Source organism: Equus asinus, chromosome 8 (assembly GCF_041296235.1).
Source record: "Equus asinus isolate D_3611 breed Donkey chromosome 8, EquAss-T2T_v2, whole genome shotgun sequence".
In the NCBI taxonomy this organism is placed as follows: Eukaryota; Metazoa; Chordata; class Mammalia; order Perissodactyla; family Equidae; genus Equus; species Equus asinus.
In genome coordinates, this window is record NC_091797.1 from 21,471,379 (window position 1) to 21,497,185 (window position 25,807).

At 56.1% G+C, this 25,807-nt stretch overlaps 2 long non-coding RNA genes across 2 annotated transcripts in view; both read left to right on the forward strand.

Annotated features, from left to right (window-relative positions):
- The window catches only part of LOC123288316 (uncharacterized), an 80,805-nt gene extending 55,283 nt beyond the window's left edge, over positions 1–25,522 (forward strand). Inside the window, exon 2 of the long non-coding RNA XR_011504962.1 lies at positions 25,059–25,522. This is a non-coding gene — a long non-coding RNA (uncharacterized lncRNA). The remainder of the gene's footprint in view (positions 1–25,058) is intronic.
- LOC106828749 (uncharacterized) lies at positions 706–12,645 on the forward strand. Its single transcript, XR_006531966.2, has 2 exons — positions 706–987; positions 12,394–12,645. It is a non-coding gene; the product is annotated as an uncharacterized lncRNA (long non-coding RNA).
- Positions 25,523–25,807: the final 285 nt, after the last annotated feature.

Consider the following 25,807-nt stretch of genomic DNA (forward strand, 5'->3'; position numbering starts at 1 on the left):
AAAACCAAATTTTTGAACTTTTCACACCGAGGACCAAATCCTGGTGACTCTACTGAGCACGTAAGAATGTTAGCTAACATGTTCTGAGTGCTTGTCATGTGCCCGGCACTGGTCTCAAAAATTCAGATATAGTAGCTCATTCAATCCTCACACCAATCTGGGAGGTAGGTACCATTATTAGCCCCATTTTACAGATGGGGAAACTGAGGTACGGAGAGGCAAAGTAACATTCCTGAAGTCTAACAGCTGATAACTGGCAAATCAGGATTCGAATCCAGGCATCCTGGCTCCAGAGGCTCCAGAAGTCTGGTGAGGGGCCGCCTGGAGCAGACTGCCCCCCTGAGTTAAGGACAGCCAGATTTGGGCTCCCAGTGTCTGCAGTCAATTTCTGGCCGTACTGCCAATTAGTGTGCTACCTGAAACACATCACCGACTTTCTCTGAGTCCCCATTTTCTCCCTGGTTGAATGAAAGGGTTGAACTCCATGAGCCCCAGCTCGGTTCCAGCTCTGACATTTCAAGAGCCTTCATCAGGCTAAAATAAGCAGTGAGAGGCACGCTGCGGTCAGGAAAGGGCAGCCTGGGACGTGCGTGCGTGGAAGCCGGAGGCTCTCGTGGTGAGGGGGCGTAGAGGGCTAATTGCAAGTACATGAGCTCAGCTAGGGGCCACTTTCTCCCCTCCATGCCCACAGCTGGCTGTGAGTCATTGACCGGTCATAGGCCACAGTGGGGCTGCTGGAGACAGGGCAAGCCCCGAGCATGAACAGAAGACAGTTCAGTCCGGTCCCAGCCTTCGGGGCCTCAGGGGGATGTGTGCTCTTCCCAGTCCCTGTCTAGACACTACTGCACCCCAGCTAGGATGGCGTTCCATCTCTGTCTGCTTGAGCAGAACACCCCTTTCTATTTCAGCTCTGCCAGCCCTGGCCCTGCACTGCTCATGTCACAACCTGTGGGCACCTCCTCTGTACCAAGGGTGGAATAGAGGCAGGTAAGACATGATCCCTGCTCTCAGGAAGCTGGGGGTCGGGGCGTGGGGGCCTCCTGAGCATGGGCTAGGCATATGTCTCAGGCTTCTGAACCTGCTGGGGGCAGGTGTTCAGAGCCAGGGTGTCCACCCCCTGCCCAGCCCCAGCCTCTGCAGATAAGGTCATTGCTGACTAAGGCCAGGTGCCAAGTTTCTCCTTCCCAACCCTACCCTTGATCCTGAGAAGGAAGCTGCCAGAGGGGCATTGACCTCAGGAAAGACTTGTGCCAAGGGGTTACCCCCTGGGAAAGTGGCCCAAAGTGGATTTCAGAATGTGACCTCCTTCAGAAAGCTGGGAGGTGTGGGGAGGGAAGTCAGGACTGAGCTGCTCCCAAGACACCTTTCTCCCTGCCCTGCTATGAACATCATCTAGTAGGACACGTGTGGCATTGCTGGGTGGATTTGCAGTGTGCTTTCTTGTATGTACATGTGCTGCGTGCATCTCTCACCAGGCTGAGCTCCTTGAGGACAGGGTCCTCGGCTCGTTGTCCACCTGGGGTCTGGCACAGCTAGACTCACAGACAAAGGTCAGATGTCTCTGGCTTTCTGCCCAGTGCGTGAAATACTCTGTAGTATCATCAGTCATATTTTGTTCATTCATTCTTTCATTTTTCATCATTCCTCGGTTCCTTCATTCCCTGGAGTAATAGCTCCTCAGAGAAGTGCTCTTGGTTCTGCTTAAACTCATCCTGAGAAGCACAGAGTATTCCAGGGCAGACCAATCCACACTGTGACCAGTTGACTTTTACAACCTTACTGTTGATGATTTGAAATCAGACTCCCTAGGTTCACCTTCTACTGGTGTTCCTGCTGCCACTGAGAACCAGTTTAACCCTCCTTTGTATGGCTGCTGGCAGCTGGCAGCCTTCGGAGAGTTCAAGGCATGCTCAGTTCCCTTCTTCTCTCCTCCTTCCCTCCCTTCCTCCCTTCCTTTTCTCCCTCCTCCTTTCCTCCATTTTCTTGAGCTTCTATTGTGTGCCAGACACCAGGAAAACAACAGTAAGCAGCAGCACATGTAGCCCCTGACCTCGCTGAGCTTGCAGTCTAGTTAGAGAGACTGTGGTCCATCATGCAGAAAACTGTAAAGCTGCCTCTGGTAAGGGTACCCCAAGACCAGGGCAAGGTGGGAGGCAGAGCACAGAAAAGTGGGACATACTCCACAGAGAGGTCAGAAAAGGCTTCCTGAGGAAGTGCTGCTTTAGCTAGTGGGAAGAGCATGCAGGGCTTAACTAGTTAGGGAGGGAGGAAAGTTGCCAGTGGGAGATGTGGCACATGCAAAGGCCATGGCTGGAGTGTGGGCCTCCCAGGTGTCTGGGCCCTTCGTTCTTGGGGCTGAACATCCTTGTGACAGTTCCTCATATGACCTGTCATATGAGGACGGGGATGACGAGTTCCCCACCCTGTCGCTGTCTTTGTCCTTGTCCCCTTGAGAAGAAGATCCCCAGGTCTGGACCCTGTTCCGGGAGGGACTGGCCAGCTCAGAGCCCAGGGGCACCCCTCTCTCTGCCTAGCCTCCACTCATGAGGCTGCCCTTCCATGAGTGCCGCCCAAGACTGCATACTCGTTGCTCCCTGGGGGACAAGTCCCCTTCCAGAGTGCTCACTGGAACCAATCTTACATGTGGCCTCCCCCAGCCTGTCTGAGCTGTTGAGTGTCTGACCTCACATTCGAGCCCTTGCGTTAACCCTGTGAATGCTCATCTCTCTGGTCTGGCCTGTTTACTCCAGCCTGGCAGGGTCTGTTCTGAGTCTGGATTCTCCTGCTGGCTGATGCCCAGGGCTGCCTCCCCTATGAACGTGACCAGGTCCTATGTGCACATCCTGGACAATGTGCTGGCAGGTGAGATCTCAGAGCACAAGTGGAGAGGAGGACAAGGGGCCTGAGAGCCTGGAAGGGGGCTATGGAGACACATCTGTCCTGAAAGAGGTGCCTAGATCCCAAGGCCAGAGCTATGCAGTCACGCTGTTCTGTGCCCTCTGACCCCCGTCCTGTGCCTCTCTGCAGGCCCTCATCAGTAGAGATGGACAGTTAGGCCAGCTGCATGTGCGTTTGTGCATGTATGGGGTGCACATGTCTGTCTATGTGTCTGTGTGTGTGGAGTGCGTAAGCCTGTGTGAGTTGTCTGACTATGCCTTGCTGTTGGCTGGCACCCACCTTTTGCCATTATTAACCCTGTCACTCAGGGGTGGCCAGGTCACCAGAGCCTTGGAAGAGGTCCTATCCTACCTGCCTTGCCTAACAGACACACCACGTGGCCCCATTTGCCCTTCCGTACTCTGACCTGCCTGCAGGGTCCTCACTCACCACCCCAGCTCACTCAAGTTGCTGACCAGGCAGCCCGGCACGACCCCCTCCTCAGTCCTTTACTTCTGCCTGCAGGTCTCCCTGCTGCTGATGCCACCTCCTCTGGGCCCCCTCCTCTCCTCATCACTTCTGTCACCCCCTCCTCCTCCTTTCAGACTCAACTTAGCCATGGGCTCCTCCAGGAAGCCCTCCTGATCCTCCTCTGTCCTCACAGACTGTAGGATCTAGGCGGGCAGGTCCACGTGGGACTTATTATAGTGATTTCAGAGGCTAAAACGCAACGCATCTTATGAAATGAATGAAACAATAACCTCTGTGGGCTTCATATTCCCCATGTGTAAAATGAAAATAATACCATTTGACACACAGGTTCTGAAGAGGGCTCTGAGAGAGAATGTATGTGGGTTTCCTGTCACTGTGCTGGACACAAACATGCTCCAGAGACAGTTCTAAGTCCTCTGTCCTTTAATGTCTATGGACACATGTTCTTTCAGTTTAAAAATATTGTACATTTTGGAGTCCTTTTGGTCCCAAAGCATGACTGGCTTCCTGTAACTCGGGTCTCCACTCAAATGTCACCTCCTCCCAGAGGCATCCTTTCACCACCCCACCTAAAAGACCCCCTATCCCCCCACTCTCCACTGATAGTTGTCTTCTCACCACCTGAACTTTACGGTTTGTTGACTCGTTGATCACCTGTCATTCCCTCCCTAGAATGTGAGCACCATGAGGGCAGAAACCTTGGCTGACTTTTCCATTCCTGCAGCCCCAGCGCGCTGTCATGCCTGGGACATTAGCAGTGACCCAGGCCAAGGCTGCTAAGTCTCTAGGGAACAGACACCAGTGTATGTGTGTGTGTGTATGTGTGTGTGTGTGGGATGGAGGATGGTGAGGTAGCTCTCCCCATCCCTCATTGTACGTCCCAGGGAGGTGGGGACTGGGGGAAACTCCTGTGCTCCCCCACATGTCCCCTGAGGGCAATTGGGAACAGCGATCTTTCCAGGGCTGTGCAGGTGCAGATCACTTAGGGGTGAAGGGAAAGGGCAGCACCTCGTTTGCCTGGTGACCCCAGGCAGCTGGGGCTGAGCACAGGCCTTTCTCAGGACCCCAGAGCACAGTCCCTCTGTGGGCAAGGAGGGACTGGGTACTGCTGCTGTTCCCCCACTTTGGAGGGACAATCCCTGCTGTCCTGAACTGGGACCCCAGGCCCAGGCCTGCCTCTTATCGGTGCCATTTTTCTTCCCTGTGTGGCACCTGTTCCTCTCCTCACTCTTGCCTTCCTGTCACTAGTGCCTGATGGGCCTCCTCCCACCTGCATTCTCTGTTGGCACCAAATTCTCACATTTCCAGCATCAGTGGCGCTGTGAGGCTCACTGCATCTCCTGCAGGGGGCTATGCTGCCACACTCAGGCTGCCTGGTGCTCAGCCCCCACCCCTGAGGCACTGTGGGCCCCTGCCAGTCCCCCAACTCTTGCCACTCTGGCATTGGCCAGGCATAGTGAGAGGGATCCCAGAGAAAAGCTGCCAGAGGCTCCCACCCACACCTGCTGCCCCTCCCCCGGGGGAAGGGCACTCTCAGTCTCCACTTGTGCCCCCTGTCCCCAGCTGAGGAGGCCAGGGCCAGACAAGCATACTTGACTTCTGGCTTCAGGGGGTAGGGAGGGCAGTGAGGGTTGGCAGGGACCCCGCTTTGGACCCAGGCGCCTGCCCAGCCTCAGTGGGATTACCCATTTTGAAAGGACTCCCCATGCCAGCTCAAGCCCCCTACTCCGTTACCCCTCAGCCCTGATCCCTACACTCAGGCAACCCACAGTCACTGTCAGCACCCCCAGTTCTAGAACTCCCAGCCCTGGCAGGGCCCCAGAGTGTTTGCACAGGGAAGGATTTCAGGGTTCAGAGGTTTGTGAAGTATGCTCTGTGGAGTGCCCTGGAGCTGAGCTATGTGCACGTGTGTGTGTGCACGTGTGTGTCAAACTAAACATCGGCGCTCTGGGCCCCCACTCCTCTTTTGTCCATAGAACCCCAAACTTTGTCTGTGTTACTAGTTGAGACTCCACATAAGTTACAAAAGGATCTGTTATTTTTTAAAAAAGAAAGGTTTGAAAACTAGACAAAACTCATTTTACATGTGGGGAAACTGAGGCGCAGAGGAGGACATGTCTTCTCAAGGTCACCATGGGCTCAGTGGCAGAGCTGGTACCATACCAGGCTGCCTAGCTCATAGGCTGATGTTTTTGCCAAGACCAGGCCGAAATGTCCTTCTCAGGAGGTGGCAGGTGGGGGCAGAGTGCCAGGAAGGCCCTGTCCAGGGAAGCGGGTTAAGGTCACAGCCTCCCCACCCCGCAGGCCCCCTGTGAAGTGCCTGGGAAAATAGTTGCATTGGAAAGGTCGCTCAATTCTTAGCTAGAGGCTTGAGGTTTTGGAGTGGGAAGGGGCAGGATGAGAGAGAGAGAGTTGCGGGGGAGCAGAAGACAGAGATTCATCCTCTGGATCACTCACACCGCCTCCCCCAGTTAAAGCACCAAAGGCCCTCCTGCCAGTTTGAGAGCTTCTACAGTGGTGGTCCCTCTGACATTTCTCCACAGGAGGAAGAAGGCTGCTCCACAGGCACCCCACCACAGCCCTGTCCCACTGGAAGCAGCCTCCTACCCCCAGCACCTGACTTCCAAGCACAGGGAGCTGGTGCCAAGCACTGAGGAGGCTGGGTGGCCCTGAAGTGATGACTTCTGGGGTGGGAAGTCTATAAAGAAGGGGGCATTTCTGTCTCAGGGATCCTGTGGTTGCTCCCCTACTGGCAACAGCAGAAATGGCACAGGAGGGGGCTCTGTGGCATTCACCGTATCTTCTCTCAGAGTCCAGATGGGCACCTGGGAAAATGCTATTGAATGAATGGCCGTGTCCATCCTCCCCTAGCGCCCCACAATCACCAGCCTCCCTCCTCCACACTCTGTCCTTTAGAGACTACAAGGACTGAGTTATTCTTAGTAGGTTTCATTCATCAAAGTGTGACAAACGGTGTCCTGGGAGGAATGCTTGGGCCGTGCGGAGAGCCAGGGGAGTGGGGTGGGGTGCAAATGCCACATGTGTGGGGAGAATCTGATGATTTCAAGGAGCCCCAGTATGAGGGGAGACACGGCCCGACCCTCAGGGAGTCCCGGTCTGAGGGGAGACCCAGCCCTGTACTCAGGGAGCCCCAGTCTGAGGGGAGACCCAGCCCTGTCCTCAGGGAGCCCCAGTCTGAGGGGAGACATGGCCCCGTCTTCAGCGAGCCCCAGTCTGAGGGGAGACACAGTCCTGTCCTCAGGGAGCCCCAGTCTGAGGGGAGACACTGCCCTGCCCTCAAGGAACCTCTAGTCTCATGGCAGAAATTAGCTGTCATCCCTGCTGGAGAAGATATGGTGCCTACCCAAGGCACAGACTGAAACTCAAGACGTAAAAAGGAGGTACTAGAGGGGTTTCTAGAACTGTGTTCAGCCACCACTGCCACCGCATGGGGGGAGACAAAAAGGGGGGTCCCAGTGACACTCACCTCGCAGGCTTATGGAGAAACACGCAAAGATGACAAAGGGTGGCAATAGTGCGGACTGAGATCCTAGCAGCTGAGGAAAAGGGTGAAGGCACAGGCCAGCTGGGCTGGTCTAAATCCCGTGTTTCACACTCAAAAGCCTCAGGGACCAGTCTGGCCACACTGGCCTTTGCCTACGGGGAGGCAGTCGGAGAGCCCACACTGTCTGCAGGATCTCATCTTCAATACAAAGACCACATCCTCCCACAGGCCGGTCCACACCTCACTAAAGATTAACCCTGGCCCAAGGCCGCGAGCCTGCGACTCCCTGGACACCAGGGAAGAATTCCCGACAGAGGAGAGGTTTGAGCCTGGTTGGATAAAGAAGTAGACAGCCAAGTTGCTCCCCCTTAGTCTTGGCTGCCAGGTCTGGCTTTGTGTCTTCAGGGCCTCCTCCCACCCTTCCTGGGATGGGAGACTGAAGCCACCCGTTGCCAGCTCCCTTGTGACCAACAGGTCACAGCTGGTCGGCTGCCAAGGGCTCCGGGTCTATGATGGGGGATCACCTTTCTTTGCAGGAACGTAACGCCCTCGCCAAGGGAAGGAGACGGTGGGGCGTCATAGAGCCACCCTTAAATGAGCTGATCTGGAAGTTTGGCTTGGTGGCCTTCCCTGAGAGCCTTTACTGTTTTGTGCCTCATACGCAATATGGGGATACTGTTGCCCTGGTGCCCTACCCACCCCTCCCCCGGACAGTTAGCTTTCCAATAGGCCTCAGTGTCCATGTCAACGAAATGGGTCCTGCACCGTCCCTACTCTCCCAGTCCCTTCCAGCAGAGATCTCCAGGACTGTAGGCTCACAGGGAGGGAGGGGCTGGTCTCCAAGTCCCGCACCTCCCCTCTCCCCACCCCAAGTGGGGGGGTCTCAGAACTCTCTCCTGGGACCGCGGGGCAGTCCCGGAGGGCAGCAGGGGGCGGCGGGCTGAGCGGATGCGCGCTGTCCTGGGCACCGGGGACGGGTTCAGGGACCGGGGAGGGGCGGCCTAATTACAGCATGTTGGCCCAGCGCCGCAGAGCGCCGCGAACGAGAGCGGCAGTGGGTAATTAGAGAGCATTAGCCGTGCCCCTGCAATCCTGTAATTTCTCCGCGCGCTCCGGGTGTGTTGTAGGAGGTGAAGCGATGCGGGCTCGGCTCTGAGTCAGACTCTCAGAAGCCCGGGTGGGGACACAGGGGGCGGCAGAGGCCGCGGAGAAGGGACTCCTGCCGTAGGAGGCGCCGGCGCCTTTCCCTAGCACGAAGTCACCAGTCCTGGGGCAGCCCGCGGGGCGCCCACTTCCGCGGACACAGGAGGGCGGGGCCAGGAGGGGCGTGGCCTGCTCCTCCTCCCGCCTCCAGGGGGCGCTCCTCGGTCCAGCGGATCTTCTCGGGGGCATCGAGTCTAGTTCCCGGGCACCCAGGCATGTGGCCTGCTCCCTGCGCGCAGGTGGACTGAAAGAGATGCAGATGCAGTGCACGAGGCAGAGGCGCCCCGAGTCCCGTCAGACATGGGCAACAGACGTAGGGCAGCAAGAGAAAAAAAAGCAGAGGCATCTGAAGGGAGTGGGGGCGCTTGTTTCACCCAAGCCCTGGAATCAATTCTCGGGGAGCAGGGAGGAGCCAGTGGGGGACTGAGGCTGGGAGGGGAGTTTATTTATTAGCCAGATTAGCTAGCATTAATGGGGGAGCCGTGGTGGCCGGCGGCGGCGGGGACATAGCTGGCATAACTGGCATAGCGGCGGGGCCTCCCGCGGCGCGGGGCTCTGGCGGCTTCAAAGGGGCTTAGGGAGGCCCGTGGTGGCACTGCCACGGCCCCGCGGGGGAGGGCGTGGGCGCTGGCGGCGGGGGAGAAGGCGGCCATTGTGCACCGAGGGATTAGGGATCTGGCTTGGAAGGAATTTTAAACTGCTGCAAGCCGGCGCCCCAGGACTCCCCCTCCCGCCTCACAGCTGCTTTCCAGAGCACGCTGAGGTGTTTACCTGCATTTCCGTGTATGGGAGTCCCCCCTCCTCCCTCAAGTTGGAGGCATCTAGGGCTCTCAGATTTGGCAAATAAAAATACGGGACGTCCAGTTAAATTTGAAGTTCAAATAAACAACGAATCATATTTCAGTACAAGTATATCCCCTACAACATGTGGGGCATACTTATACTAAAAAAATTATTCGTTGTTAGTTTAAATTTACCTGGGCATCTTGTATTTTTTTCTAGCAGCCCTACAGTCACCAAAATGTCTAATCTGTGTTTGCAACAGATTGGGGGCTCCGGAAAAATTCGCTGGGGTTGTGTGTCCCTACCCGCAGACTACGACGTTTCCTAAAGCCAGCTGGTATGTTTCACCCTTCGGAATGGATCTCTGATGGTAGTACGTCTCCATCAGACTAGGAGCTTCCTGAGGACAGGGGCTGCTTTTGAGGCTGGAGCTCAGAGCTCAATGTCGGTGTCTCCTTCGTCACACTGGGGGTTCCCTGAGGCAGGGTCTGTTTGCTTCCAGGAGGGCAAGTCTGTCTCCCTTCCTCCCCGCAGGCAGGTAGAGGCCCCTCCCCCATTCGTGTAGCTTCCTGCCCACAGGGGGCGCTAGGGGCCCAGAGAACTGACAGGCGGATGGATCCTGTTTCTTGGGACTCAGGGCTGCTGGTTCTCTGGTGTTGATACACCTGGGGATGGAGGGGCCGGGGGTGGTCCCCATCTCGCGTGGCTGTTGACCTGGTCCTGGCCCTTGCTCTGGCAGTCGAGGCCAGGCCTGTCTGGCCAGAGGCTGTGGCCAGCATGTGGGAGAAGCTCCAAGTGTGGTTACCCACCGTTTCTGCCAGGAAGGGACAGTGTGGCCCTTGGTGCAGAACGGCGCTGCGCATCTCCTCTCTCCTCATTACCATGGCCACCAAGCCCTATCCTCCATCACCCTCACTAGACCCCACTGCCCGGCCTTTGCTTGTGCTGTTCTCTCCACCTGCTCTTCCTGTCTGTGAGGACAGCTGAAGTGCCACTGCTTCTCCTGGAGCTCTGGTCTTCAGCAGGGTAGGTATGGCCAAGAAGGCTGCTGGTGCCCGGGGGTCTTCTGATGAAAAGAACCCTCCATCTACTCCCTCCTTCCTCACCCACCTGGGCCACAGGGACCAAAGAGGGGATAAGGTGGGAGTGGGGGAGATGGGAAGGTGGGGGCAACGTAGGTGGAGAGGGGGCAAGAAGAAGCCTCAGCCTCCATCTTCTCCCACTCTGCCCCGTGTAGCCCCGTCCCAAATCCCCTCATCCCCTCGGTGCCTCTGAACTCTCTTCCCCTGAAGCTGAGGGAAGCCCTGGAGGAGCCCTTTCTCACGGTCACAGCCTCAACAACCCCCACCCCCTGCTCCTTTGGCCACAGCCACCTCGGCCTCTGCAGAGCCCAGGCCTGGCCCACCCGTCCCTGCAGGGCCCCCTCCTTGGGCTGGGGCGCCTGCTTCCGCGAGTGGCATCATCACCCCACTCCTCAGGCTGCCCAGTCATCAGGTCAGCAATTAGCTACTTCCTCTCGGCTGCATGAGGCCACTGAACGTCACAGCCCCTCCCCCCGGCCAGCCGCCCGCGGGAGTGCTGGGGGGTGCCCCCCACACTTTGTAGTCAATGCCAAGTCCTGGCTCAATCCCCCCAGTCTACTGAGTGCCGGGGTAATGAGACTCCCTGTGCTCCTGGGGGCGGGAGAAGCGTTCCTGCTGCCTCCTCCCCTTGTGTCACCCCATCCCATTGGGTGAGGACACTCCAGCTGCCAGGGTGGGGCGGTGCTGGCTCAAGGGCACCTGCGGCTGGAGCTGGCGAGGCTTGAGACTTAGGTGCCCCTGTTCCCAGTCCTAGGCAGTTTTCACCAGGCTCTCTCGCCTGGGGCCCGGGAGTCTGAGAACTGAGGATCCTGGCAGTTATCTGATAAGGGGGGAGAGATGGGGGAGGCACCCTACAGACGCCCAAGCATGCAGGGGGACAGGCTTTTCATGAACATCCACAGGGGCTTGCACCCTGTGCCTAGGCACTTTCACAGGTACACCCTGTGCAATGTATGTCCCACCACAGCCGTGCCCTCATGGGTCCCTGGGGGCAGCCCACCTGCAGGTGTGCCAGCATGCCCAGACACCCCCTCCTCCAATGTGTGCTCACTGACATGTTCACAGAGAGAATAAGCTCACTACCACACCAAAACCAAAACCAGGACACCATGGAGGAGCCCAGGAGGGTGGAATCAGAGAGACCACCCCAAACCTGCCCCCCTACTGCTCCTTGGGCCAGAGGGTCTTCCCGGGGAAGGTCAGGGGGGAGGCTGCACTTCCAGGGTGTGGGTGTGTGGTAGGCAGGGAGATGGTGGGAGGAGCTGGGGCTGAGTCTGGAGGAAGGGGTAGGGCGTGGATTTCCAGAGAGAATAAAAGCATTCCAACAAATATAAACAAATGTGTGTAATCTTAGGCAGATCATTTAACTCCTTAGGGCCTCAGCAATAGCATCTGTAAAATGGGGATGATGAGAATACTACTTAAACTTGGTTGTGAGGTTTAAATGAGTTAACTGGCCAGAGCAGGCCCTGACTGACATTACTATTGAGGAGACCCTCCCAATGTCCTGTCTCCGGGGGCAGGTTTGCCCGAAAGGGGCTGCACTAGGCCTTCCCTGACCATGTGCTCACCTCTGTCTTTCTCCATTTCCTGGGGTCCAGCCCCAGTCGAGGCGTGGCGGGTGATTGGGTACTCTCTGGATTGGCCTAGGGGCAGGGCCTGGGAGGGGCTGGCTACCTGCCCCACCCCTACCTGGCTGGCACAACAGGTAACTGAGTGCTGGCTTCTAACCCTGGGAGGGAATGAGTCAGCCAGCACCACCCCATCCAGGCAAATGGGGTGCAGGGGACAGGAGCTTGCGTGGAGGGGCCTTCTAGGAACGTTCCTGGAAGAGGACCTGGGAACGGATGCTGCCGCCAGGAGCCACCACCTCAGCTTACCAGCCTGTGCCCAACTCAGCAAACACCCTTGTCCTTGCTTCTCACAGCTCACTCTCTGGATTCATGAGGCAAGGCCCTGCTGGCCCACCCTGGCTGGCTCCAAACACGGCTTCAACCACGGCAGGGAGCCAGGCCTGCTGCCACCATGCTGTCTTGCCACCCTTCTCAGCTTGTCCAGCAGGGGTGTCCATGGACACAGGGGCACACACACTCTCACTTACATGTGCCCACGGCCACATGAGCGCAACCAGAGACACCAATACAGACACGTTCTCACAAGCACATGCACACACACTCTCAGTACTCCCTCACACTTGTACACACCCACATAGACATTCATGTACACTCACAATTTCATACAACCACACTCATGTACAGCCACACATGCAGAGTCATAATCACTGCTGTTGGTGGAATTGTGTCCCCCAAAAGATATGTTGACATCCTAACCCCTACTACCTGGGAACATGACCTTAGTTGGAAATAGAGTCTTTGTAGGTGTAATCAAGTTTTAAGATGAGATCTTACTGGATTAGAGTGGGCCCTAAATTTGATGACTGGTGTCTTTTAGGGAGAGAGAGATTTGTAGACACAGCGACTCAGAGACACACAGGGAAGATGGACACATGATGATGGAGGCAGAGATTGGAGTGATGCAGCTGTAAGCCAAGGAACACTGGGGATTGCCGGCAAATGCCAGGAGCTAGGAGAGAGGCATGCAACAGACTCCCTCAGAGCCTCCAGAAGGAACCAAACCTGCTGACACGTTGATTTTGGACTCTGGCCTCCTTAACTACGAGAGAGTAAATTTCTGTTGGTTTAAGCCACCAAGTCTGTGGTAATTTGTTATGGCAGCTCTGGGAAACGAATACAGTCACACACACACATGCACACACACACACACGCACACACACATGCTGCTGGCTCTAGGCTCAGTGACGAGGTTGGTGGAGTTCCTCTTGGGAGCTGCTCTGCCTCTGTCCTCCTTCCCCTGTGGCTGGTCCCATGAACCCAAAAAAGCTCATGGCCCAGGGCAGGAGCATGATAATTTTCAATCCCTCCTTCCCTCCCTGGAGTTGTTAACTAAGCATCCCCCTCAAAATCTGCTCTCAGGCATGGGTTGCCATGTTTACGTGCACTGAAAGACATGTCCAAGAATGCTATGGCTGCTTTACTGCTATTAATTAAAAACTGGAAACAACCCAAATGTCTATCAACAGCAGAATAGATAATAAATTGTGGCATAGCCACGCAATGGAAGGCTGCTCAGCCACTAAAAAGGAAGACCTAATGCTGCAGGAATAGCATGGATGACCCTCACAGACCCCACACTGACCACACTGGGCCCCATACAAAGAGTGTATGCTCTAGGAGTCCGTGTGCGTGAGGTTCAAGAACAAAGCCAACCCGTGGTGATAAAAGTCAGAATAGTGGTTACTTCTGAGAGATGGGGTTGACTGGGAGGGGCTTGAGGGAGCCTCCTGGGGTGCGGGAATACTCTGTGCGTGATCTGGGTGGTGGTTACATGGGCATATACATATGCACAAGTTTGCCAGATCTCTTAAGATTTGTTCAATTTGATGCACAAACCTTACAATTCAATAAAAAGTAAGTTTTAAAAACTGGGTTCCCGGGAAGTCAATGACCAGAAGCCACCGGATAGCATTGTCTGGTGGGGGCAGCTGCAGGGTTTGCCTTGTCCCCGTGCTGCACTGGTGTCCTCATGCCTGGGACTGCTTGTGTGACAGACTTTTCAGGATATTTGTTGACTATAAACATGAAGCCTGGGGCTACCTGGGGAGACCATGGGGTGTCAATGCAGCCAGACCTTCCAGAGATGACCTGTCTCTAGGTGGAAATAGGGAGTGCACACGATCCTACTGGAATCTACTTCCCCAATTAAAAACCAAATGTGATGATTTCTTTCACAAAAAGCTCACATTGAAGAAGAACAGCCACCTTTTATTCAGGTTTTGCTATCTGCCAGGCATAGACCAAGTACCTTTGAGGGACACGGCCATGTTACCATTTCACAGACAAGAAAACTGATGCTCCAAGATGTTGAGTAAATCCCCAAGGTCACACAGGAAGCTCAACAGAGGGGATTTGATGTGATAGTCTGGGGCTCCCTGAGGGCAGGGCTGTGTCCCCCTCCTACTGGGCTCCGGGATTTCTAGGCTGGAGGGGTTTAGGGGAGGACTTATCTGAACCCGACTTTCGTGGCACATGCACTGCTTTCCTGAAGCGGCTGGGAAGGGGCTGCTGACCTGGCTGCTCTGCTCCTTCTCACCCTGGCTCTCACCACTACGCCTAACTCAGGGCTCTGCCCACAGGTGTGCCATAGTTTGGGACCATGGACCTAGGGGTGAGGGAGGGAGGTGGGGGAGGGTGAGCATCAGAAGGACCTGTCCCTTTGGGGGCTGTGCTGGGATCAGTGCTGGAGGTGCCCACCCCTTCCCTCCCTTCCTGGCTGGCCCAGTGGGAGTCAGGACTACCCAGCCAAGCCATCCAGAGGCACACTGAGCGGAGAGCTGGACCCTGCCCCTTGCCAGGAGGACCAGCTGGGAGAGGGACTCCATTTAAGGATGTATGGAGGACAGAGCACAGGGCAGCCCCCAGCATGCCCAGGCCCAGGTGCTCCTCACCCTGCCCACGCCTCACCAGCAGGAGCTGGGTCATATGATGGGGGCGAGGTGGTAGGTGTAATAGGAGCTGACATCCTCTTCGGCCTGCCCTGTGACTATATTAAGTTCTGTGCTTGGTCTCCCCTCTCCCCCGCCCCCAGGACTTTCCTTCCTTCCCCAGGGATCCTGCACTGCAGATTAAGCAGTCATTCCTCTCCCCTCCCCACTGTCCTAGGAAGGGGGCTGGAGCCTAATGAAGTCAGAGCCAGGGGGTAGAGGAGCAGAGGCAGTAAATTGAGGCCTTGGGTGCTAATGAGCTGCAGAGGGAAGTGCCTGGGCGGGAGGCCGTGCTCCCGAGGCCTTAGCACCCTCACACTTAATGTCCCCCACCCACCGCCCACACACATGGCCCAGGGCTCACACAGAACACCCTTGCAGGCAGCTGAGACATGGTTTACATTCCTCCAGGCCAACCATGGGTACCCCTGCACGTGTGCACCCCCCAGAGCCCGTTATTACCCTCATAACATTGTTCAGGAGCTCACGTCTGCACACCCAACTGTACATGCAGGCACTCTCGCTTGCAGCCCTTTGCACTCATGTGCAGACCGCCCACCCCTGTTACCATTTCTCTTAAGCCCTCAGAGTCTGTGGCTGAAGCAGGGGGAGCCCTATGGCTGCAGTGGGGTGGGGAATGTAGTCTGGGGGCTACAGGCCATTTGTAACCCCCGCCTAGATCTAAGGGCTCAGTCTCCATCTCCCCACCCCCTTGCAGTGAGACTCCCCACCCCAGGTTGAGGGCAGCGGGTAGGGCAGGGTTTATTAATAAACTTGCTCCTGACTGGAAAGGGCTGTGCAGAAGCCCCAACTTCAAGCCAATCATAGCAGAACTTTCCAGGAATGTCACCCCAAAGCAAGCCTTTCTCTGACTCCAGGATTATTTCCCACCCCTGACTTCATCCCCTTGGTGTGTGGGGCTCCTGCCAGGTTCCACTGACTCTGCCCAGCAGGCCTGCTGTCACCTGGCAGCTGACATCTGCCTTGGCCGCCACCCAGAGAAAGTCACAGGCGGTCGGTAGTGGGGCGGGGATTAGAACTGCTTCCTCCCTCATCGAGTTCTACTCCTTGCTCCCCCAAACTGAGGACGGCTGAGCCCACTGTGTTGGGAATGCAGAATGGCCTCTGCCTCACCACCAACAGCATTCTCACGCTGCCCTTGTACCCTGCTCCAAGTGGGGAGGAGCCCTGAAGGCAGAGAGCCCGGGCCAGCTTACTGGCCTTGTGACTTTGGGCAAGCAGAATATGACTTGTCTGTGGCTCATTGTCATCATTTATAAAGTGAGGATGAAATTGCCCACCCGAAGGTAGCTGTGAGAATTAGGAATGTGTGATGGCTGGTGTGAACTGCAAAGGACTGTGTACAGGAGTGTAAAGTAAATAATATTTATGTTCTTGCCTCTATCACTAATTGCGTTCCCATCTTTATCACCGCCACCACCATCACTAACACCTCCACTGTCACACCACCATCTCCTTCCCACCATCGTTTCATCTCATCTTCAGCACCATCGCACTGCTATCCTCATCAGTACTTCCATCACAACCACCACGTTATCACCTATCCATCCTTCCAAGAACACTGATTCAACTCCTACCATGTTCAGGGTCACATGAGTGGCCCTTTGGAGGTGAGTCCTGCCCTGTGTTCCCCACATTAGGAACAGCCTATATCTCTCCCTTCCCTTAAGCCCTGGCACACAACCCCTCTCTGCCAGGAACCCTTCCTTGATCTACCCGGCAGTACTCCGATTACTTCTGTACACTGTGGTCAGCTGTGCCTGTCCCCTCCCTGGCTGGGGAGTGTGTGTGTGTGTGAGAGAGCACTCACACTCTCACTATTTAAACCAGTTGATAAAGTCAGCCTCCACCCAGATCTCCTACACACGGCCTAGTGGCTCTGGGTCTCAATCCTGGCTCTTATGTTTTCTAGCTGTGTGACCTGGGACAACCCACTTTCCTTCCTTGTGCCTCAGTCTTCCCAACTGTGAATTGGATTAATAATAGATTTAATAATCGTCTCATATTGCTGTAGTGTGGATTCCCTGAGATGTTGTATATAGAGTACTTAGAACAGAAGTGGGCACACAGTAAGTGCTTGATAAACATTTGCTATTGTTTATTATTATTGTTGGTCCTTCCTACTGCCAATGCTTCACACAGGGCTTTGCACTGTCAATGAGAATGAATATATTAATGGATATGCTCTGACTTTCCAATGTAAACATCTTGGAAGGGAAGGAAGATTTGAGCCTTTCCGAGAAATGTGTGGACCCCTGCCTGCTCCCAGAAGGTTCCTGAACTCTGGGCAGTGGGTTAGGAAGGACCATGCAGGGAGGTTGGAGCCAGGCCCGGCAGAGTTGAGCTTGAATCCTAACTTCACCAGCTGAGCCACTGTGGGCAAGTCATCACTTAACCACCTCAAGCCTCGGTTTCCTCATCTGTCAAGTGGATCACTGTGCAGGTCCCCTGTGAGACTATCATCTCTGTCAGTCTTGAATGCAGGCGCCACAGGTAGCTGTGGGTGGGAGTCAGGGCCAGTGTACCCTTTGGGCCTCAACCTTCTCATGCAGATAGTAGATGTCCCTGCAGAGCCTGCTTCCTAGAGTAGGTGGAGAAGATGCTGAGTGGTGGAAACTGCTCAGAAAAGTAAAACACTCTGGAAAAGTTCCAGGGACAGCATTAATAATGATTGACCCAGCTTGGCCTGACCAGAGAAAATGCACTGAGGTCTGAGCTGGGTTCCTGGAGCAGGGCAGGGGCCACAAGGGAGGAGGGCCAAGGGGCCCCTAACCACAAGCTCAGGAAGGCCACTCTGTGCTCAGACTCTCACGTGCACCATGACATGGTCCATGGGGAGGGCTGAGGCAGCTGGGACATGGCGGAGGGGTTGACCCAGGAGACCTACAGGCTTTCCAGGAGTCCCCAGTCCATTGACGTCCACACAGCTGCAGCCCCCCGAGGATTGCCTCCACCCTCCTCCGACAGTGGCGCCCTGGCCATGAACCCCCAGCGAATAAACAGGGGCAGCAGCGGCTGACTGGTGTGTACTCTCAGCCCCCACAATGTAAACTCCCGGAATGTATTTATGTTGTCTGGGCCTGGCCCCAGTCCCCTGCCCAGCTTGGAGGGGTCACGCCATGCCAGACGTCACACATACAGGGCAGCTGGATTCCTCCAAGTGGTGGTGGTGGGTGGTAGGGATAGGCAGGGGGATGATGGGGGACAGGGACCAAAGACAGCTGGAGCTGGGTGGCCAGAGGGAGAGTTGCAAAGGGGGAAGGGAAAGCAAGTGTTAGCACTGAGTGCTCAGACTGTGCCCTGTTCCTAGAACTGCAGGTCAGAATCTTCATATCCCTGGCTTGGCCAGTGACCTGGGTCACTCTGTGGCCTTCCAGGGCCAGTCTTGGCCCCAGACTCCGGGGTCAGGGAGCTTAGGGCTCTGCCCAACCCACAACTGGCCTGAGAACTGACCCACTAGGCCTCTCTTTGGTTTACCTTTTCACTACCCTCTGCCGGGCACTGCGCCAAGTCTCTTGTGCACATTATCTCATTTAAGCCTGACCATCTGCCTGGGGCGGGAGTGGCTGCTCTCCTCATGACCCCGTGGAAGGTCAAGGGGTAAGTAAGCAGGCTGAGGTATTGGAGCCTGGAGTGCCCGGCCTGGGATTAGAACCTGGATCTGTAACCAGAGTATCTCTACTCTGAAGAGCCATGCCAAGCAGGCCGCTGTCCTTGAGGGCAAAGTCACACCAGAGTCACCACTAGAACCCAGGGCTCTTGAGTCCTGGGTCAACTTTCTTCCCACACTATGCAAAACAGGGTGGTGAGGAAACCCAGCCCAGCTCTCAGGGAGCCCCAGTCTGAGGGGAGACACAGCCCTGCTCTCAGGGAGCCCTGGTCTGAGGGGAGACACGGCTCTGTCCTCAGGGAGCCCCAGTCTGAGGGGGAGCCCCAGACCACGGGAAATTACTAACTGGACGTACCACTGGGGAGGCAAGTGGAGCCAGAGGGCTTCATACAGCTGGAGTCAGTGTGGAAGACTTCCTGAGGGATGGTGCTGGCAGCCCCTTTAGCAAGGAGGAGTTGGGCAAGTGGTGGACAGCTTTGGGTGGCCCTGAAGGCTGGAGCTGCATTCTCACACTGCCCTGATTAGGAAATGAGGCTTATCCTCCACACCACACTCCCGCCCCCCCCCCCACCCCCCCTCCCACCGTTGGGCCTGCCATTCTGATTCTGCCCAGCCTGCCTGGGAGGGGCAGGAGGAACACAGCCTTGTGACAAGCATTCAGCTGGGAGCTGTGCACGTCTCAGGAATGACACCCAGGGAAGGCTATTTTAATCTGGGAAGTTGCCTATTTTAATCTGGAAAGTTGCCTGCTCCTCCTGCCCACCCCAAAATAACCAGGCTCCCAAAGGAAGCTGCAACATTGTGGGCTGCCACTGGCCTAATGCAGCCCTCCAGGCCCTGCACCCCCAATGTGGCCAGCCTCCCTCCTCAGACTGGCCCTCCCCTCTCAGACCAGAGCCCTCCCGTACGGGGGGCTGTGTCTCCTCCCTCAGACTGGGGCCTTCGTCAGGGCAGAGGCTGTGTCTCTCATCAGACCAGGAGCTCCTGGGGTGCAAAGGTTGTATCTCTCCACCAGCAGCTCCTCAGAACATTCAGGTCTCTGGAGCCCGCTGCCCTGCAGAATTTAGGGATGGGTAGGGGTTCAGGTGGCCTTTTCCTCCTTCTGGGCTGACTTCCATCTGGAGGATGCCCTTGTGATGGAGAAACCGAATCTCCCTCTCCATGGCCACAAGGACAGTCAGGGCTGGGGGCTGAGCCCCTTGACACCCTCCACAGCGCAGCAGCCGGGGAGGAGCGGGAGCCCCATGCCGAGGACAAGGGCAGTAGGGCACGCGGCTGGTAACGGGAGAAGGCCAACGCTTTCCTATTTTGGGAGGCAGGAGGCAGCAGGTGGCTGGCTGGTGCTTGGACATGTGAACCCTCCAGTTGGGGGCCATGTGGCCAGGAGCAGGGGAGCCTGGCACTGCCAAGCATGGCTGAGGCCCCTCGTGAGCCCTGACTGTCCTCAGAGCTGGATGACTGGAAGTTGCCAAAGGGCAGTTGCTCTGTACCTGGGCTGGGTACCAAATGGGGAGGGGGCCCACTAACTTCAGTGTTCCTTGTAGGGAACCAGTGCCCACCGGTCCTGTTAAGAGGAGCCCTACTACCTCAACCCTTCTCTCCCCCCGAGCATCCAACACAACTCCTGGCATGGAAGAGGGGCTGGGGGCAGGGGGGTGGCTGCTGACCCAGGTAATGTCATTAACTACTGCTTATTGAGGGCTGAGAAACTGAGGGTCAGATTTTGAGAAGACCTCCCCTCTCCAAGCCTCCAGTCTATTCATCTCACAACCATTTTTAACTGAGCACATGCTGTGTCCGAGGGCTGTGCTAGGGCTCCCCATTAGTCACTAAGCTTAATCCTTACAGCACCCTACTGAGAGGACTATAGTTGTACCATTCAGCTCTGGAGGGAATGAGGCCCTGAGAGGTTGTACGACTTGCCTAAGATAACACAGCGAGGAAGTGGTAGTGTTGGCATTCAAACCCAGGTTAGTACAACTTTTGTTTTCTTACTCTTTTTCCTTTTTTTTTTTGACATTTTATTATGAAAAACTTTAAACGTTCATATAAGCAGAGAGAACAGTACAATGAACCTGCAAACATCCGTTACCAAGATAGAATAACGAACATTTTGCCAGATTTGCTTCATCTTTTTTTGTGCCGAAATATTTTAAAGTAAATTATGCACACTAAGACATGTCACCCCTAATCACTTCAGAATGCATCTCTAAAAATCCCCAATTTTCTGTATAAAGCAGCATGCCATTCTCACACCGGATAAAACTAATAATCTCCTACTGTTATCTAATACTCAGATTGTGTTCAACTCCCCCAAATTGAACACGATCTTCCCCGGATTCTTGTCACTCCCCCACACGGCTGCTGAGGGTGGGTGCACGGGGTTTGGGAGATCTTTGCCAGCCTCTGTCCCTTAGTTCCCTTGAGGAGACAGTCCTTTCCTTCTCTTTTCCTCCTTGCTTGGGGCAAGGTTTCTAGAAAGGAGAGCAGCAGGGGCCCGAGGGATTTGGGCAGGTGGTGGAAGCTGTGGGGAGGCTCGGGCAGCCCCTTGTCTCCTGGGGTGGGGACTGCGGAGTCAGGTGGGTGTCCTGAAGAGCCTGAAGGGAGCCATGGCCTGGCAGTAGGAGACCTCAGAGGGCCTCTGATGCACTGCCCTCCTGCCAGTCCCAATCCAATGGGACCTTGGACCTGGAAGCCCCTACCCCACAGGGTCTCCTGTCCACCCTGGGCCCACAGACCAAACAGCACACTGGTCTGCCCCAGCCAAAACAGGAGCCGGAGGAAGGTCAGCTTATCGGGTCTCCCCTACTCCCTCACCCCGTGGGCCCGCCTTTCACTGCTATCAGTGTCTGGCGTGAGCAAAGGGGTTGATGGGACAAAGCAAGGCCACTCCCTGTGTCCGCGCCTGCATGGAGAGGTTGCTTTTTAGCAGGATTCTGGGAGACCCTGGGGCCCAGAGCCCAGATGATGATGAAAGAGTCTCTGCCAGTGACCCTTTAGGACAGGGGTCTCTAAGTTCCCTTCCTGCTCTAGGTCCTAGCCTTAGTTCTCGGGGTGGGTGGGAAGGACTCTGACCTAAGGCAGGAGATGGTGATCTCTCAGTCTTCACTCCCTGGATTGGGATTGAGGGGTTCTAGGCCAAATGAGACCAAACCTGAAGGGACAGGGTCTGGGTCTCCCTGCTCAGACTGGGGGCTGCCGAGGACGGGGGCTGCGTCTCCCTCGTTGAATAGGATATTCCACAAGTCAGGGCTTTGTCTTCTTCCAACAGACTGGAAGCTCCCTGAGGGCAGGGCTGTATCTCCCCTCCCCCGTTATTCTGGGGCTCCCTGAGGCTTGGTCAACACTGACCTTCCCTCACCATTGTTACCTCTAGGGACCCCAGGCTGCCTACATATGCTGAGTGTGGCTACTGTGATAGCAGAGCCCCCTCAGGGGACCCCCTAGCTCCTCATTGCTCGGGAACCTGGGGCAGGGCTGAGAAGAGAAATGAGTTGGCTTCACTTTGCTGGTGGGGAGCAGGAGTGGGATGATCCAGTTGGAGCCCACTGCCTGGTGGGTTGTGGAATCCTCTAACGGTTTGGGGCGTGACTGCCCGGTGTGGAGGCAGGGGAGGGAAGAGAGGGCCTCCTCCAGGGGTCCTCCCTTCTTCTCTAGAACCCCTCATGAACTCCTCTTGTGAGAAATTCCCAGGCTACCAGGGGCCAGGGGGATGGGGGCCTCAGGATCCAGGAGGTGAGTCCTGAAGGGCCCTCCATGGGTTTGAAGCTCCTTCCCCTGTCCCCCCGACCCCACCTAGCCAGGACTTGCTGGGCAGGAGCAGGAGGAGAGAGGGTTCAGCCTTGGGTGGGGTCGAGGGGACAGGAGAGGACAAGCTCTAGGAAAACACAGCCCAAGACTGCCAGATAAGGTCGGGGGAGGAAGAATGGGGTGGGTAGGCTGGGGGAGGGGCCTTCAGCAGACCCCCAGGGCCAAAGCTGAGGCCACAGGGCCACTGCCTTCAACCTGACCCCAGGGACTGGTCCCACCAGGGTCTCCTTTGAGGAGGCCGCCTGATTGTGGAGGTCACTGCTCCCTTCTCCCCCAGGCCCCTGTTTCAGTGCATCCACCCAGCACTCAGCATCCCACAGTGCCCAGGCGTGTCTCCCAGGCACCTGGACACCATGTAGAGGTCCTCTTGGTCTCTCCCAAAGCACCAGCCACTGGGCCTCGCATACAGCAGGCACTTATTAAAGTCGGCTGGCTGATGGCTCCCAACTGAACCCTCTGATTGCGGCTCTGGTTTGTCTTGTGTCAAGTGCTCAGAGAAATAACCCTTTATCAGCCCTTCCTTCCTCAGGAGGGCCCCACCCTTGATGCGTGGTCCCTTGCGTGGTCACTCAGTGGTGCAGGAATACAGCTGGAGAGGCTGATGTTTAGAACTCCAACCCGGGGGGCTGAGAGGGGAAAGGTGCCCCAGTCTGAGGGGAGACACAGCCCCGCCCTCGGGGAGCCCCGGTCTGAGGGGGGACGCGGCCAGTCCTCGGGGAGCCCCGGTCTGGGGGGAGACAGCCCCGTCCTCGGGGAGCTCCGGTCTGAGGGAGATGCGGCCAGTCCTCGGGGAGCCCCGGTCTGAGGGGAGACAGCCCCGTCCTCGGGGAGCTCCGGTCTGAGGGGGGACGCGGCCAGTCCTCGGGGAGCCCCGGTCTGGGGGGAGACAGCCCCGCCCTCGGGGAGCCCCAGTCTGAGGGAGATGCGGCCAGTCCTCGGGGAGCCCCGGTCTGAGGGGGTCACGGCCCCGCCCTCGGGGAGCCTCGGTCTGGGGGGAGACGCGGCCCCGCCCTCGGGGACCCCCAGTCTGAGGGAGACGCGGCCAGTCCTTGGGGAGCTCCGGTCTGAGGCGGGAGGCAGAACCTTTACCTCAGGGAGCTCATGGTCAGTAAGGAGAGACCTATCCCTTCTGCTTTCTCTCACTATCAAAGCAGCCTTGAGAGTAGGGGGAGGAGGAGGGCCAATGTCTGGGGGCTCCCACATTGACTCTCTCCAAGTTCCTGACAGATTTCTTCCCTCAGCCAGGGCCAGGGTGAAGTGACCCTTGCAGACTTATTTTCACCACGTAGAGCTGCCTGGGACCTCTTTAGCCCTTGGAGATATTTTGTGGAAGAGCCAAGCCCCATGCCTGGCACAAACAGGCGCTTGTCACTGGCAGCCTTTTGACTCTTCAGTCTTTCTCCATCCAGTGTATCAGGTGAATCTCACCCAGCCCTACGTCGTAATGCATTCCCGTTTTACTGATGAGGAAACTGAGCCTCAGAAACTTGAGAGAATGCCTGAAGCCCCACAGCTAGGAAGTGACAGAGGTCTAGTTCTGCTTGGCTTCAAATTGTGTGTTCTTTTCAGGACCAAGCTTGGTAGGCAGTTGCCCCTCTGTTCACATAGGAGCAGAACTCCATCCAGCCCCCCACTCCTCAGCTTATATGGTCTCACCGGGGAGTGTGAAGATTAGCTGTGAGGTTTCTACAGTTCTAAGTCTTGGGACCTCTGGAGAAATGCCCTGTGGATACCTGGGGAGACCTCAAGGAGGGGTGTGGGACAGGGCAGGGGAGGAAGGAGAGAGGGAACTCTACTAGCCAGCATTGTGTAATGGGTGGGGACTGCCTGGAGGAACAAAAGACACTCTCAGCAAACAGTAACAGGCTCTGTGACCAAGCAGGCTCTGCAAACACTGACAGGCTTTGCAAACCACAGCAGGTTCTGCAAATGCTGGCAGGTTCTGCAAACACTGACAGATTCTGTGTTGACAGGCCCACAATAGCAACGAGAGTGAGAAGCATTATGGAGAGGAAAACCTTGTGGTCCAGAGATGCTAAGGGAAGTTTCCACTTACCCTGCCTTTGTACCTTTGTGAGGGAGTCCTGGAGGAGGACGTCCAGCCCTTCTCCCCTCCTCGACAGCCTTCTCCAGTGCCACTGCCTGGTGCCCTCCCCCTTAGCAGGCTGCAGAGGTGCCAGGGCAGGAGGACTATGATTGGGAGAGTCCATGAGGGACACTCTGGAGTGGTGGGGAGCAGGCATGGGGGCCAGGGAGGTTCCCCCCGGTGGGAGCCTGGCCAGCTGGTCCCACGTCACCGTGGGGCAGGCTGGAGCCCGTCTGCCCCGGCCCATGGCCCCTCTGAGCTCCAGAAAGTCTCAGCTCTTTGTGCTCAGCCTTGGAGGCAGGGGAGGGAGTGGCAGGAGCAGCAAACGTTTCCAAATGGAAAATGATGAAATCTTTCTGGAAAGCTGACTTTCCCAGGCTCTGGTGGGTACAGCTGACAGGGGAAACCTGAGCCCTGTGGGCAGGCAGGGGGTCCGACGGCAGGGGATCTGAGGCGCCTCTCTATGACAGAGTCCTGGGCAGCCACTCCAGAGCCGAGGAGGGCCTGTTGCCCGTTGGCGCCTGGTGGCGGTGGGGGAGTGGGCAGGGGAGTTACCCTTCAGCCCAGGGCCCCCTACAGTCTATGCCCAACCCAGCAACCAGAGTGATGCTGTGACAACAGTTAGTTCCCGTCTCTCCTTTGCTCTGTATCATTCAGAGTCAAGGCCAAAGTCCTTACTGCGGCCCACATGGCCTCATGTGATCCCACCCTACCACCACTCTGCCCCTCCCTCTCTCTGTTCTGGCTTCCTTATTCCTCAGATGAGCTGGGCACACTCCTGCCTCAGGGCCTTTGCACTGTCTGTTCCTTCTACCTGGATGCTTTTCCCCCAGATATCTCCATGGCTCGCCCTCTCACCTTCCTTGAGGTCTTTGAACATCACCTTCTCAGTGAGGCTTTTCCTGACCACCCTATTGAATCCTGCAACCTGCCCTCCTCACTCCAGCCCCAGCACCCTCCCTTCTGTAGTACCACCCTTTATTTTTCTCCAAATAATCTACAAATTATTTCTTCTAATATATTGACAGTGGTTTGAAGAGTGGCCTCCCAAAAGACTCATCTGTGTCCAAACTCCTGGAACCTGTGAATATGACTATGGGTTGAATAGTGTCCCCCCAAAACATTCAGGTTCACCTGGAACCTCAGAATGTGCCCTTATTTGGAAATAGGGTCTTTGCAGATGTGCTTCAGTTAAGGCTCTCAAGATGAGATCATCCTGGATTGAGGGTGGACTCTAAATAGTGTCCTTATAAGAAGAGGAGAGGGCATACACAGAGACACCGGGGAGAAAGCCACGTGAAGACAGAGGCAGAAACTGGAGGGATGCGGCCACGAGCTCAGCAACTCCGAGGATTGCCAGGAGCCACCAGAAGCTGGAAGAGGCACTACTCTCCCCTCCCAGAGCCCTTGGAGGGAGCACGGCCCCGCCAACACCTTGATGTCAGACTTTTAACCTCCAGAACTGTGAGGGAATAAACTTCTGTTGTTTGAAGCCACCAAGTTTGCGGCAATTTGTTGTGGTAGCCATAGGAAACGAATGCAAGACTCTATAATTTACCCATTTATTGTATCTATTATCTGTAAACACACTCCTCTCCTCAAATCTGAGCTCCAACAGGACAGGGATTTTTGTTTCCTTTGCTCATTGGTACCTCCCCAGTGATGAGCACAGGGCCTGGCACACAGCAGGTGCTCAATAAATCCTCATCAAATGGCTGAGTGAATAAATTAGATGAAGCAAGCAGTGCAGGAGTGGGAGTAAGGGGTCTTCAGGGGC